The sequence below is a fragment of the Semicossyphus pulcher genome, unplaced genomic scaffold (genome assembly GCF_022749685.1).
Source record: "Semicossyphus pulcher isolate SPU_LCO1_2020_fin unplaced genomic scaffold, fSemPul1.0.p SCAF_3, whole genome shotgun sequence".
Classification (NCBI taxonomy): Eukaryota; Metazoa; Chordata; class Actinopteri; order Labriformes; family Labridae; genus Semicossyphus; species Semicossyphus pulcher.
The window spans coordinates 12,506,684-12,520,886 of NW_027211704.1; the positions used below are offsets into that span (position 1 = coordinate 12,506,684).

Consider the following 14,203-nt stretch of genomic DNA (forward strand, 5'->3'; position numbering starts at 1 on the left):
GGGCTTGTGCGTTTAACCGCGATCTAGTTTCTGTGGCGGCAGGGGTTGGTGAGCGAGAGATAGAGAGAGAGAGCGAGAGAGTGAAAAAACCCTCATGTGCGTCGTCCTATGTGAAAGTAGTTCCGGGCACTTAACCCAAACGGGGGAGAGTCCCGGATGTTGGCTCGGCCGCCGAGAGAAAGGCGAACTGGAGAAGGCGGAGAGAAGCTGAAGAGGGACGCCACGGCACCGCGGGCACACCGGCAAGCAACGGCTGCTCTTTGCACCGGACGATAACGTCAAGAGCACGGGACACTCCTGAAGAGCCTTCTCCTAGCAGAAGTAGAGGAGCTGGAAGAAAGGGGAGGGGGCAGTTACTCTGAAACTACCGTCAGGATTACCAGAGAGCCACCGTCACAGCAGCTTTCACCCAGAGTAAGTGAGCTACACGGGCATGGAAGTTGAACTAAGGCCCGAGAAATGGACGACTTTAACGGGGAAGTGAGCCGCACTGAAGTTCTGGGGATTTAGCCCGGTGAATAGGCCCTGACACACGGCGTTGTGGCGGGGCGTGCGGGGACACATTTTCTCCCAGAGAGCTCGTGTGTGTGTGTGTGTGTCCCTGTGGTCAGTGTTAGTAACGTTCACCCCGGCCGTGCTGCTGTAGAACTCTCCCCAAGTTGACAGCTCGCGCGTTAGCCTGCTAGCAGCGCCGAGCAACCGGTGACAACTGACAGGGCAACTTTGACAGCTAGCTAGCCAGTTTTGGTAGCCAGCTAACTTTAGCCGAGCGTTGTCGGTGCTTCTCTCCTGGGCCAGGACTACTAGGTGTGTGCGTGTTTTCCTCGCATTACGTGGATATTATGACCTACCCCAGCCCTCTATCAGCCCCAGTTAGCTAGCTGTTTGTGTGTGAGATTGTGTGTCCAGCATGAAGTGTGTGTGTGTGTGTGTATGTGTGTGTTTGAACCCAGTGTCATTTGGCTTTCCTGCGTGCTCTGATGGTATTTGACTCACAGCTGTTGCAGTGTGTTTTCTCGTCTGTCAATCGTCTGTGTCTCGAGCGGCTGGAAAATTCCTGTAGAAAATAATAACCCTCGCGCAGGTTTATCATGCAGCTGGACAATCAACAAGTGCAAAGCATGTTTCAGGTGAATTTTATGCTGCTGAATATGGCCTCTAGTGTTGGCATGTACCCTTGTGGATTGCCCTGAGATGGCACAGACGGGGTTGCAGCTAAATATTTGGTGCTGTGTGTGTGTGTATGTGTAAGGCATGTCTCAAGGCATGTTTCTCTTCGCTTTGATGTTTCGCCAGTCGGTGTGTGATCGCACAGGACAGACACTGATTAGTTAATGCTACGCCTTTAAACTAAACAGCTGTGGCATTTGCGTGCAGCTGTATACAAAACTGTGCCCTTGCTTTATCCTGACATCCTTTATTAGAGGATGGATGACTGAACTCCTAATTTTGCCCCCTCTGTCAACTTGTGTAAGTTTTATCAATGAAGTCCCATTGTTTTAATGATTGTAGTGCAATTTAAGAGCTGATCATCATCACATATAGTGTCATGCAAATTTTTATTTTCATAATCAGTTTTATTGGCCAAGTATGTGGGCAAGGAATTTGACTCCGGGTTTTCTTAGCTCTCAATGTACAGACAAATTGACATACTAAACTAAACTTAAAAACAAGGACAAGGAAACACAGACACTTAGACACTGAAAACTAAAACCACTATATACAGACCTATCAGTACAAATATATATTACAAAGGATTAATATAGAAATAAAAATATGTATACATCATGTAAAAACAAGTTGTATACAAGAGGTAGATGGTTGTAGTATTTTCAGTATATAGACAGAATGTGAATTGACACTTTGACTAAGTTAACTGTTCATCAGAGTGAGCCTGGGGAAATGAACTTTGTCACAAAGCCAGCATAAAAAAGTTAAAGTTATGACTAAAAAAAAACATTATAATTTCCCCCGAAAACATCCAAACCCTGCCAGACCTTTTGATTCAACTAACAAAATGCCCATAGTGTTAGTCAGCACCCGCAATCAAAGGTCAGACCTGGTTTGCTTCTTAATCACCCATCCTTTAAATAGCAGGCCTTACAGCTAGCTGTCTGGATCCAGGCTATCTGTGCATGCAGCTTTAAGAGACAGACATGACGTTTAAGTTTCGATGTTACTCCATCAGGGTAAGCAGAGCCGGAGAAAATTTGTTCATCATGTTGTCTAGAAATTAATCAGTACACTCATTTGTCACTGTTTGTTCTTCAGGTTATTCCTTCTACTGTAGTTTCTGTTGCATATTTGAAACAATTATGTGAAATTCAGCAGTGGAATAATTGGCGCAGGCAGCGGAAGTGACATTTTGCTGTTGTTTTCTGGCTGGCTGTGTAAGAAATGACCCAGAGTGCAGCTGATGCATGCTTTGTGCAAAAATATATTAAGGAACACACATCGTAAAATGTGTCTATATTGAGTTTTGTTTATGGCTTAAGCTGTTGTGCAGATTTTAAGGCTCCTGTTTACTCTTGTTCTTGGTGAATTTAAGACGCTCTTATTTACAATTTTACTTCAAATTACTTTGAGCAGCATTACTGCCTTTTCTATAAATCCCTTTTGTCAAACAACCCCAAGGTTGTGATGAATGGACTGAAGAAAGAATAGAGAAGATTGCACATCTGTTAATTCACACAGTAACCATTTAAAAGCGTGAATGGGAGGATGATACAGCTTCTTTTTAATGGTGGTTTCAGCCTGCAGCAGTCTTTGAGAAGTCTATTGCCTAATGGTTTAATAACACGACATCTACTTCTCCAAGGTCTTCCTGTGTTCTCTGTGTGCATAGTGCTGGTAGTGCCTTCATATATAATTTCTTTAGGAACATTTACTCAAATGTATCTGTACGACACACGGAATATGGAAGAACTACAGGTAAATGATGTGTCACAGATGGCGCTCAGCTTTGGTGTGATAGAGTTGAATTGAATAGATTAAACAAATTAATGACACAAAATGAGACTAATTTGGATGGACGCCAAGGGTCAGTAAGCCAGAATACATAGAAGAGTGAATTTCGAACAGGTTTCTACTATTTGAACACGAGCTTCTCATTTGGAATTCAGGATGTGGCCCTCTGCCTAGCCCCGTCTCACTGAGAGCCTTTTTAATTTCTCCCCTTGTTGAAGTGATTATTCAAATGGCCGTCCGTGAGATGCAGTTATCAGACTCCTGGTGGTGGTTGAGCCTGTGGCAACATGAATGCCCATCACAGCCCCTCCTCCTCCTCCTCCTAACCACCCTGTTTAGTTGGACAGCGCCCAACAGGTACCCTCTGTGGCAACCCCTATTAGGCCGCCACAACGTACCCCTCAGGCTGAAAACCTATTGTGTTATGCGATTGGCAGATGGCAATTTATTCATGAGGACGGCTGATATTTTTTTGGCATAGTGAAGTGGTGATGTTATTGGTCAAAGGCCTTTGTTTAGTATTGTTATGAGGACTTTTTTATTTGGTCTGAATCCAAAGTGTTTCAATTCCTCCCTGTTCAGTTATTTTAGGCTGGAGTTTCTTTCTTTTCACTTCATCGCCCGTCATCTTGTCCTTCAGAGCGTTTTTCACCTTGGATTGGACGAAAAAAAAACCAGGATCTACTTTTTCTTTTCAACAGCTGCTAACTCTGCGTGGAGGCTAGGCTGTCCTCTGGAGCGGCTCGGGCCAAATAACTGGACAGTTTTGTTGAAAACGTCTCCCTTTTATTCCTGCTTATTTCCAGTGTGAAGTTTTGCTCTCATGGAAGCCGCGTTGGTGAGCAGGGACCGGCTCAGTCTTCATTAGAAACGCCGTGCATCACTAGAATGCAGATGAGCTATGAAGCCATTCATCTGCTGGAAATGCCTCCCTGATTCCAATTTGAATCTTGTTTGCAGTCACATTGTGTGAGCCCACTTCTCCATGTTAAAGAAGTCTCTTTATGTGAGAGATCAGAGGGGGATAATTGCACTTAAGTGAACCTCATTTAGTGCTGGCCAGAGCAATTACTGTAACTGCAGTTCTAGGCGCTTTTTGGGGCCTGGAGCAGCTGTCATTGAGTCTCTGTAGCTGAGATATCAAATGGTGAATGGAATGACATTGGCATGGCATCATGGGAATGGCAGATCCTTGGATGGATTTAATTAGTGTATGCAGGATTTTTGCTCAGCTCCCCTTCTCCATCCGAAGAAAAGCATAATTAAAAATGACAATTAGAAATGCAGTATTTTAGAAATGATTGAGAATAAATTAATCTCAAGGTGCTGTAAGGTGAAAAAAGCCAGCACTCTTTCTTCAGGCAAAACCCCCTGAGGTTGAGGGAGATGTTTTATCATTAATGTTATTCAGGAGCCAAATTTTGAGTTTTGCTCAGCTGGGTGCTTTAATCTATTTTTGCTGTAAATTAATGAATTTTTAAAGAGCCCCTCGCTGGATACGGGTGGATGTGGGAATGCAGCGCCGGTTCAGTTTTCAAACGAGCCTCTACTCCACCGTCAGCCCCCACCCCTTCACCACCCACCCACCCCTCCTCACGGGATGGAGGGGAGCGAATTTACTGAAGCACTACACTTTCATTTTTTATTCATCCAGCAATACACTGCCTAGTTCTCCTCGTCCCACCTCCTCCCACCTCCTCCCAGTCTATTGAGTTGAGTCTGTCAGTCCTATATGCTCGGATTCATGTCCCGGGTTGGGGTTGGATGTGGACATGAATCAGTGAGGGGAGCATGTGATGTATAATTCAGCTGGTTCGTTGCTTAATATCATGGGCATATTTGCTCAGATACATGTTTTATCTGTGTAAGTGTTTAGCCATTTATTTCCCCAGTCTGACGAATCAGGGCCCTTCTCTCTGCAGGGGGAACTACTCTTACTACCCAGACCAGAGCTTGCTGGGTAAGTTTAGAAAGTGTAGGAGAAACGGGTGGGGGTGGGGGATTGGCGGGGTGTTGCGGCTCTTGCATGGTGGTTTCTTCTGTGACTCATTTAAACCTTGTGGTAGCAAAAAAGTAATAGGTTTTGTGTCAAGTCTATTATAAATGTTTGGTTAGATCTTATCTGAAGTTCAAGTCTAGCAACTGGCTGAAGTACATGAGGAGAAATGTTTATGTAAAAATGGAATGTGTTAAGTAGTTGCACTAAATTTGCAGTCAAAATCAGGACCTGCAAATCCCCTCCATTCAGTGGGAGTTAATGTGGTTCTAAATGAGAGTTAATACAATGTACACCGCTGTGTCATCTGAGATTTTACTTACCCGGGTGCCGATGAATAACCGAGTCCTCAAAGAATAAGACTAACTTGACTTTTCAGTGCCTTGAAGGATTTAATAATTCATCATATTGTGTGCTTTGTCCTTGAGTTTTGATAGGCCCACAGTATCCGCCTATTTCTCTTAAGCTTTTTTGTTCTTAACTCGGTAGAAGCAATTGATATGCTTATATGATTCACGCTCTTAGGAGAGTTTCGAGCTGCGTGCAGGAAGAGGAGCTTGCTGAGCTGACACTGCCTAAGTAATACGTACGGGGCTTTCATCAGAGCGGTTGGTATCTGTTTTAATCATTACAGTGGCTCATGTGGCAGACACGAAATTCACTTCCAGGTAAAGCAGCAACATACCCAGAGACAGTATTAATATAGAATAGATGGGTCCTCATGTCGGTTATGAACAGGGACAATCTGAAACTAGAAGTGTTAGCTGCAACAACTGGCTGAACAACACGGCGCTGTCTGCACATCCGCAACCGGAAAAGGCTGTTTTATGACAGATCAGACAAATGAGGGCAACATCTCCTGTGCTAAAATGTCTTTTGGAAATGACAATTTGATAACATGATATTCCCAAATGTTACTATCGGCTCCCTTCTGTGGGCTGCATGCATTTCATGGTAATTTAGAGGGGATACCACTGCAATGACAAGTGTCGACTCTGCTGTAAACCAGACATGATTGAATATGATAATCTCGCCGCTCTGAGAGGTGGTGGTTGGTGCATGAGCACGGATGATTTGCGTACAGCAGTTCACCAGAACTTTATATATACCGACTCTTGATCCAAACAGATAGGAGGGTTGACTTGTCAGCCACAAATTTACAGCCAAGAAGCGTGACTAAACCTGAGCCAAAGTGAATCCAGTTCTTTAAATGCTCAGTGTTGTTTGGTGAGATAATCTAAAAGCTACTTCTTTTGCTTTTTTAGCAGTATGGCTGAGCGAAATGGCAAGAAGATATAATAATGATCTTTATTGAAAAACATAGATAATTTTGACAGTATATAATTTGATAATGCTGTGAGTTTGATATAAAGCGGTTTAAGGTTAACATTCAGTGTTTCTCCAACTTCCACAAACCGTAAAATACGGAATATAAGTTGCACTGGAATATAAGACAGTCTGTTTTGGGGGGTATCGCAGAGGGAAAAAGGTTTTCTATAGCTATTTATTAATAAATAGCATGTATACAAGTTATTTGTAAATACAACACTGTGTCAATTTATTTTCATTTAAAACACATTCAAAACACACACACAAATTACAGCCTACCATCTGTTTTCATCATGTCGAGTTGCAATCCTGCTAGCTACCGGTGCTGTAGCTAGCAGTAGCTGGCAGCCTACAGTAACGTTGATTGTTATGAGGGTGGTGGCTGCAATGGCGATGATGACGGTGCAAAATACTGTAACACAATAACATACCTCTCTCTGCATTTTCTACTGGTATATTGGTTGCACTGGTTTAGGCTACAGGACACAGCTTACTTTTTAGATGGAAAAAAAAAAAAGAATTAAAAGTGCTTCTTATACACCGAATTTTACGGTACTTGATGTTAACGTGTTCTCAACAATTTGGTCATCTTTTAAGGATAACAGGAGTTCACTTTTACTGTCGCTTATGTGTACACCAGGCGTACTCATATTTTTTCTCAGGCTTACTGGCAGTTGTCACCAATTCTGCTGAGTGATAGGCTGTTAGATCTCTCCATGTCGAGTAAAAACGTCTGAAGCTTATCGTTATTGACCTAAATTTTTATCGTGATCTCCTATCGAGAGCATTTTATCACCCAGCCTGAATTAGCAGCGCGTAAAGGAAGTGTGCAATGCAGTTGCAATTGTGTCGGCCCTCATTGGTTTAATAGCGTATTGCCATTTAATGTGTGTGTCACTGTGCAGTAATGTAGTAATGATAAAGAATTTCTCTCATGTTTAAATGTCAATCAGCAGACTCGGAGGGGGGAGTCACAGAGGGTCAGGTTTAATTACGTCCACAGTCCTAAGCCTGCTTAGTAAGGTTAAATACTACAGTCTTGAGGATGTGGTTTACTGCCACGTCACTCAAGATCGTCCTTTGGCGACAGTAAACTAGTGGGAGACTGTTTATCACGAGATCACAAGACACGGCGCATGTCAACAGCCCTGTGTCAGTTGATCAGACCTGAAGGCGGTGTTTAGCTCTTCATTTGTTTTTAGGATTTCAGACAATGCTAATGTGGGCTGGTCCAGAAATAGCTTAATGTAGAAGTCAGACTGTGTGTGATGTGGTGTGTGAGGCTCATGATTTGTAGCGGAGTGTGCCAAGTTTGTGCAGATGTGGTGTTGGTCTGTGCGATGATTTAACACTTTTTCTTCATACTTCTTTCTAATGCCTCATTGTGCTTTGCATGCTCAGCAGAATCGCACGTCAAAGCCTCTCTGTTGTCGTCATTTGTCGCTTCTCTCGCTGTGTGAAACCTGATGGATTAGCCTTAGATGTAGTACTTGGAGTCTCCATCTGTGATTCAGAAAACCCCGAACAGAAGCCAAGGATTCTCTCTGTGGAGTTGGAGGAAATGTTGATCTGTGTGTGGACCAGGGAACCCACACAAGCGATGACTCGCTCTTGCCCCATCGTTCCCAAACCCATCCCTCTTTCTTCCTCTCACACGTATTCAGCCTCTCAATTATTGCTTCCCTCTGAATCTTCACTTTTTTTTCTCTTTATCTCTCTCTGCGCCATACTCTCCTGTGCTCTTCACTTAGCAAACAACACGTCTGTGGAGAATTCAGAAGAATGCATCTTGTTACTCAGATGAGTCATACTTCCTCTGGCCTGCATGCCTCTCCCTCAGGGTGGATGAATGAGCGGGCGGAGAGGTTAGCTGGAGGAGGGGCTCGGCGGCTGAAGGGACGTGGTGTGTGCCAGTTGCTCAATGTAATTAAGAAAGTATCGGTGTGTTTGTCACAGTGCCTGAGACGTGTGCACATCAGCGTGGTTGTCCTCTAGGTGACCGTGTGACTGACGGCTTCGACCAGGCTGAGTCACCGCCTCCAAAAAGTAACTGTTCGGGAATCTCAGGCCCGGCTCTGACCCCACAAGCCAGCCTCTCTGCCAAGGTGCTGTGGCCCCGGGAGTACAGCCTGGGGCCTAGACTTTGGATAGAAACTAGACTGCACCTGCAATGTGAGAAATCTGCCTCCTGTACTGAAGGAAATGTGTGTGGTGGGATAAAAAGACTGTAGAGGAGTTTGCATGCAGTTACTAGGCTTAAATGTTCCTCAGGAGGCCTCACTACAATATAAAAGTGTGTTTAAATTTATGATACACTTTGTTAAGTGTGTAACGCTCCAATTTCTGCTTCTAATTCCCTAAACATCTACATCTAATTTTATTTAATATCACAATGTACCACAAAGTGCACATAGTTGTAAGGAAACTTGATTACCTCCATAATAGTGATGAAATTGTATCAGTGCGTTATTAAGCCCTTTCAGCACTAGCTCTGTCTCTCCCATACCTGCCCTGCTTGGTCCCCTGCCAAAATCTATGACTCACAGGAGACTGAGTGACCTACTTTTTAAGTCTTCAAGGAGTGCCAGAAGATTTTTTTTTTATTTGCAAGACAATACAGTGGGTAAATATAAGTCAATTAAAATGCACTTAATGCACCCATTTCTGGATTTAAGCACCCAAAGGCTGTGTCAGCATGGCAGCCACCTCCGAGGATTCCCTTCATTATCCCAAGGAAAGAAGATACACGGTAAACAGTGAGCTTTGATATCTCATTACAAGTAAACTCAGTTTAAGGACACAGTGGCTCTCATCGTGCCAATTTAGAAATATAACTCATTTAAGTGCTCTCATAATCCTGCAATATCTGTGTGCTTGTATACTTCACATTCCCAGTTTATCCGGGTTGTCGGAGATTATGGTTTTTACATTTAGACAAAGCATTTATCTGCAGGAATCAGTGAAAGTCGCCTTAAGGCCTAGTCAGTTTGTTTTAGTAATGATAGAGTTTTGGCTCTACTGTCAAGGTAAAGTTTGAACAGTTGCTCTTAAATATTTTATGGATTAGTACGGGAGACAAAAAAGTCTGGATACAGAAGCTGGTTTACAGTTTGCCTACCTCTGAAAGGAAAACAAGCATGGAATCAAATACCATAGGATCACTCGGATGGTCTGATAGTTTTAGCTGTTTTTTGATTGGAAAAAGATGTCGCTTTGCAGCGGATGGAATTTCCACTTTAATCGCTAATTGCCGTTTTTTGGTAGTGTTGTCTCTCATTGAAGCAGAAACAAGCTGTGCGGTTGAATGCGGTGTCTTGGCTGCTCTTTTCCCTTCTACAAGACTCGGCTGCTTTGATATGTCAGTTTTGTTTTAGTCTGCCGCCTTCGTCTTGACACGATTGGCCCCGCTTGCTCCGACCTCCTGGAAACCCCCCGGCATGCCCGCCCCAGGGTGTGTGTTCAGTCATTTATTCGGCTTCCTCTAAAAGACTGCCATGCCTTCACTTCCCTTCTAGTTTCCCTCCTCTTATTAAGATGCAGAAGGCAGAGCAGCGCTTGGTCTGAAAGGCTTGGTGCTGGGGGGGTTACTGGTGTGTACAGTGGGGGGTTGTTGGAGTGACTCTGTGCATGGGAACTTTAATGACTTAATGTGTGCGCTGTGCAGCCCGGCCACACTCTCACTAAGTTCTGCAGGCAGCTTGCAGTTTTGTGATTTCTGTCCTTTTGTGCGAGTCCAGTCAAAGAAAGTCAAAATGATGCAGTGACAAAAGTGACTATAATTGGAGAGGAACAAATTATTAAGTCTTTGGTTAATGCTGATTGCTGCTTGGCTTTATGCCTGATAATCCCTATTTAGTCATTCAAAATGACTGCCTTCTTGAAACCTCTTTATTTTTTTTATCTTGTCTGTTCTCCAATGAATTTTGTCACTTTTTTGCTTTTTTTTAAGAGGTCCCAGTGGTGAACCACTTTGACCGCCGCTCTGGCATTTTGATTTCCCCTTTTGTTTTATTAAATACATTTTGCTTTCACTGAAATCCTCCATTTCCCTTTATAGAATATAAGCATGAAAATGTCTGCTTATGTCCTCAGTCTGTTACAAACTATGTCCTTCTTTTTGCTGATTGGAAATTACAAGTTATCGTTGCAAAACTATTTCAATTCAATTCAGGGTCTGCGATCAATATGAGACAATATTATATGCCCATTTAGTACAATCAGTTCCGTTTTATATTAACTCCCAAAAAGCAAATAAAACCAGATTACACAATTTCATTACTGAACTCTTCCAGACAATATTTCCATAAAAGATATAAGATATTGACCCTGTATCAGTCGACTTACAATGCTACATTTAAAAGCTCCTAAATGCTGGTGAGCAAGCGGCTTCTGAAGCGCAAACGCCAGCGAGAGTTTGCAGTGTTTCCTTTTTAGGTGCCCGGATGGGTTAGTCATGTTTTCTGAGTATTTAATGCCGTTAAATAGGTCACAAGAACACGAAGCGACATTAACTATAAGGAAGTGTGTAAAACTTTATTTATATAGTGTATATGATGTTTCGCTAGCAAAAGTGATAACATTTTTTTAATTTTTTTGGCATTTTACCTTTTATTATACAGGACAGCTGAAGAGAGACAGGAAATGTGGGGAGTAGAGTGTGGGGGAAGACATGCACCAAATGGATCGGAAGACCATGAGTCGAACCCGCGATCAGTGCGTCGAGGACCGTAGCCCCTACACATGGGGCCACCAACTGAGCCAAACCAGCGCCCCACTGATAATAATTGAACATATCTTGATGTAACATTCTTGCAGTTTTCTACCTCTGACTACAATCAGTTCCTTCACCAGCTTCATGTCTGATTTAAGTCTAGTTGTAGTTCAGTCTTTGGGGACATGTTAGGAGAGGACACAGGCTGTCGTACTGTGCATCACTACAGAAACTACAGGCAAAGGAGAGCATGATGTCTCATACAGCAAAGATGTAAACTCAGCTGCAGAGTAGCTAAAACTAACACAGCCTATTACAACGTTCATGATGTTCCAAGTGTTCAGTTTTTGTTTTTGAATCTTGTTGAACTTTATGATCATTTTTGAGCATGTAGTCTGTAGTGCTGTTGAACTCTTGCATTATAGAGATTAGAGGTATTTAAGTGATATGTTTAGGGCACTTATCCTATAGTCTCATCTTCCCCAGGTAGTAAAATAATTTAGTTTCTCTTCTCTGCATATAGTGAGCTATAAAAATCACTGTGGTTACTTGCTTTAAAAATCTCAGTGGGTTCAAATCGGATGTTGCTGTAATGCATCAAATACACGGAGGGTTCAAGGAGTTGATCTCCATAAAAACTAACTGCATCCCTGATTTATTGTTTTCTACAGAGCTAGCAATATTTGAGCTATAATCTCATAAAAGAAGGGTTATCATGCGACATTCATCAGGAATAATGGCCTGATAAATATGTTAAGCTCACTTTCTTTCATTTCTTCTTTACTCTTCAGACCTGAAAATAAAGGCATGACATGCAAGGTTAATTTGAGTTGGAGCTTATATACGTTTGGTCGGAGCCAGACTGTGTGATTTTGTGGTGGCAGGTCGGGTTCTTTTGACGTCAACACCTTTCCAACCACCACCGTCACCACCTTCATTTACAGACGCTGCAAAAAGCTTTCAGGTTGAAACACTGAATTTTCATTTCTGAATGGCAGCGAGTACATTTTCAGGTCATTTCTTTCCACACGACGCGTTGTGGTTTCACAGTCGTGTCACCCTGCAGTCAACAAGTTTAAATTGTGTTGAGATTAAGTCGTGGTACAGTGAGATACCCCTCCTTTGTTGATATTCCTGCTGGACTTTTTTTTGTTTTGTTTTTTTCCAACATTGTTCAAGATAATTTGATAAAAATACAACAGTTTTCAGGGAGCTATAGCTTTGTGTTTGCAGCTTTAAATCAATCCTGTTAGTAGTAATTAAGTTGTTCTCTATTGTCTTTAAATGCATCTATTCTCACTTAATGCAATTTCTCAGAATATGGATCTGAAAGTCTTAAATAAAAAATAATTTCCAAGTTCTCATTTTTAATTTCTCTTTTTATAGTTTTTATCTGCTTAGCTAGCACTCATGCCCTCATGAGTCAGAGAGGACTGAGGAGGATTTTCCTTGTCGATATGACGCAATAATTGCATTTCGAGTTGTTAGACTGGCATGTGTTTATTGGTTTATATTTACAGACGATATGGTGAAGACAGAATTGAGTTTAACTTCTCATACATTTCATCTTCTCCATCGCTTGGAGGTCATCGAGACTTACAGCTGTTTTACTGTAAGTGAGTTCTGTGATCAGTGAGGAACAATGCAGGTCAGGTCAGGAGCTTGTACCGTACTTGTCTCTCTGCCCTTCTCTGGCGGTGACTCATACCACATGGCACATGAGGCCCTGCTTTCACCAGGGGAGTCATCCTGAACACAAGCACCACATTTGAAGTGGACCAAAAACAAAACATGCACTTTTTCCTCTTTTTTGTGGTTAAGTTCTTTTCTTAAGTCGAGATTACTCACCGCTGACCAAGACGCTGACATAGTTTTTGTGCTCATGGTAAGTTTTGGACTTGTGAAACAGCATGTGGTAATGTCTGAATGTGTTAACCTTAACACTGACATGGTTAAATACAACTTAAAATAACTAATCACTCTTCTTGATCAAATTAATCACATTTACCTGTCAGTTATTAGTTAAGTCTCACTGATTTTAACACCTGTTCCCCGACATGCTCACACATGCTGATCACCAACATTGCATAGTGCTGTGGTTCATTAAGATTAGACTTGCTATTTAAACAGGAGCACTTCTTACGGCCAGACACAGACCTCATCAGACATCATCTATGATCCTTTTTAGTTGTGAGGGGATTCAACTTCACACTAATGACTACATATTTAAAATCACATTTTTTTTAATTAAAATTGTATTTTGACACAAGTTTACCTTCAACAAATACTGCACCGCCTGCGATTTGAACATTGTAATAAGCCATGTTGTTCAGCCTTAGTTCAGTAAGATAGTTGTTAGTCTTTACAGAGGTTTTAAGTTGAATAGAAGCACATTTGAGTAGCTGGAACTATCAGAAAATAGGTTTATAAGTGACTTAATGATTATCATTTAAACAAAATAATTGGCCATCAGTGTTCTATCATTTGGTCCATAGTCCTTAAAGCCTTAAAGGAGAAGTTAAGTATTTTTAAACCTGGGCCCTATTCTCACAAATTTGGGTGTCATTTGGGATTCATAGGAACAAAAACTTTTGCAATCGGTCCAGTCGATGCCTCCTTCTCCTTGATCAAGAATTTTGTTTCTGGTTACACAAAAAGATGTTACTCTTTGAAAAAAAGGACGATCTTTGTAGGGATCATTTCCGTAATGTAGTCGGTCACCTGGAGTAACAATCTGAGCCTGTCAGTGGCAAAAACAAGCACTTTTAGTGGACGTACTTTGTTCGGGCGCAATTGCCCAGGGGATTATGTTGCAGTCATTGCGGCCGTATCGCGGCTACGGCGGAGGCCATCGACTGGACCGATTCCGCTTCGATACCCAAATTTGTAAAAATAGAGCCCAGGTTTAAAAATACCGAACATCTCCTTGAACTTTCTACAAAATAATCACAACAAAAAACATGACAAACATAACATTCTCATTATGACATATTACGATTATAAAAAATATGGTCTTGATTTTTCAGACATTGCTGTCTCACAAACTAACTGTAATAAGAGGGATGGTTTGGAGACCATGTGCATAAAAAGCTGGTCATTGTTGGTTAGATTTGTGATCTGTCACTGTGGATGGAGACTGATGGCACAGAAACGCATAACTTTCCTCCACTGAGCAGACCTGATTGTTAATGTGCAGGCTG

General features: G+C 42.1%; 1 protein-coding gene across 1 annotated transcript in view; it reads left to right on the plus strand.

Annotated features, from left to right (window-relative positions):
* Nucleotides 1–177: 177 nt before the first annotated feature.
* Nucleotides 178–14,203, plus strand: part of foxj3 (forkhead box J3) — a 79,059-nt gene continuing 65,033 nt past the window's right edge. The window contains exon 1 of the mRNA XM_069678186.1: nt 178–414. The gene's annotated coding sequence lies outside the window, so the exon portion shown is untranslated. The remainder of the gene's footprint in view (nt 415–14,203) is intronic.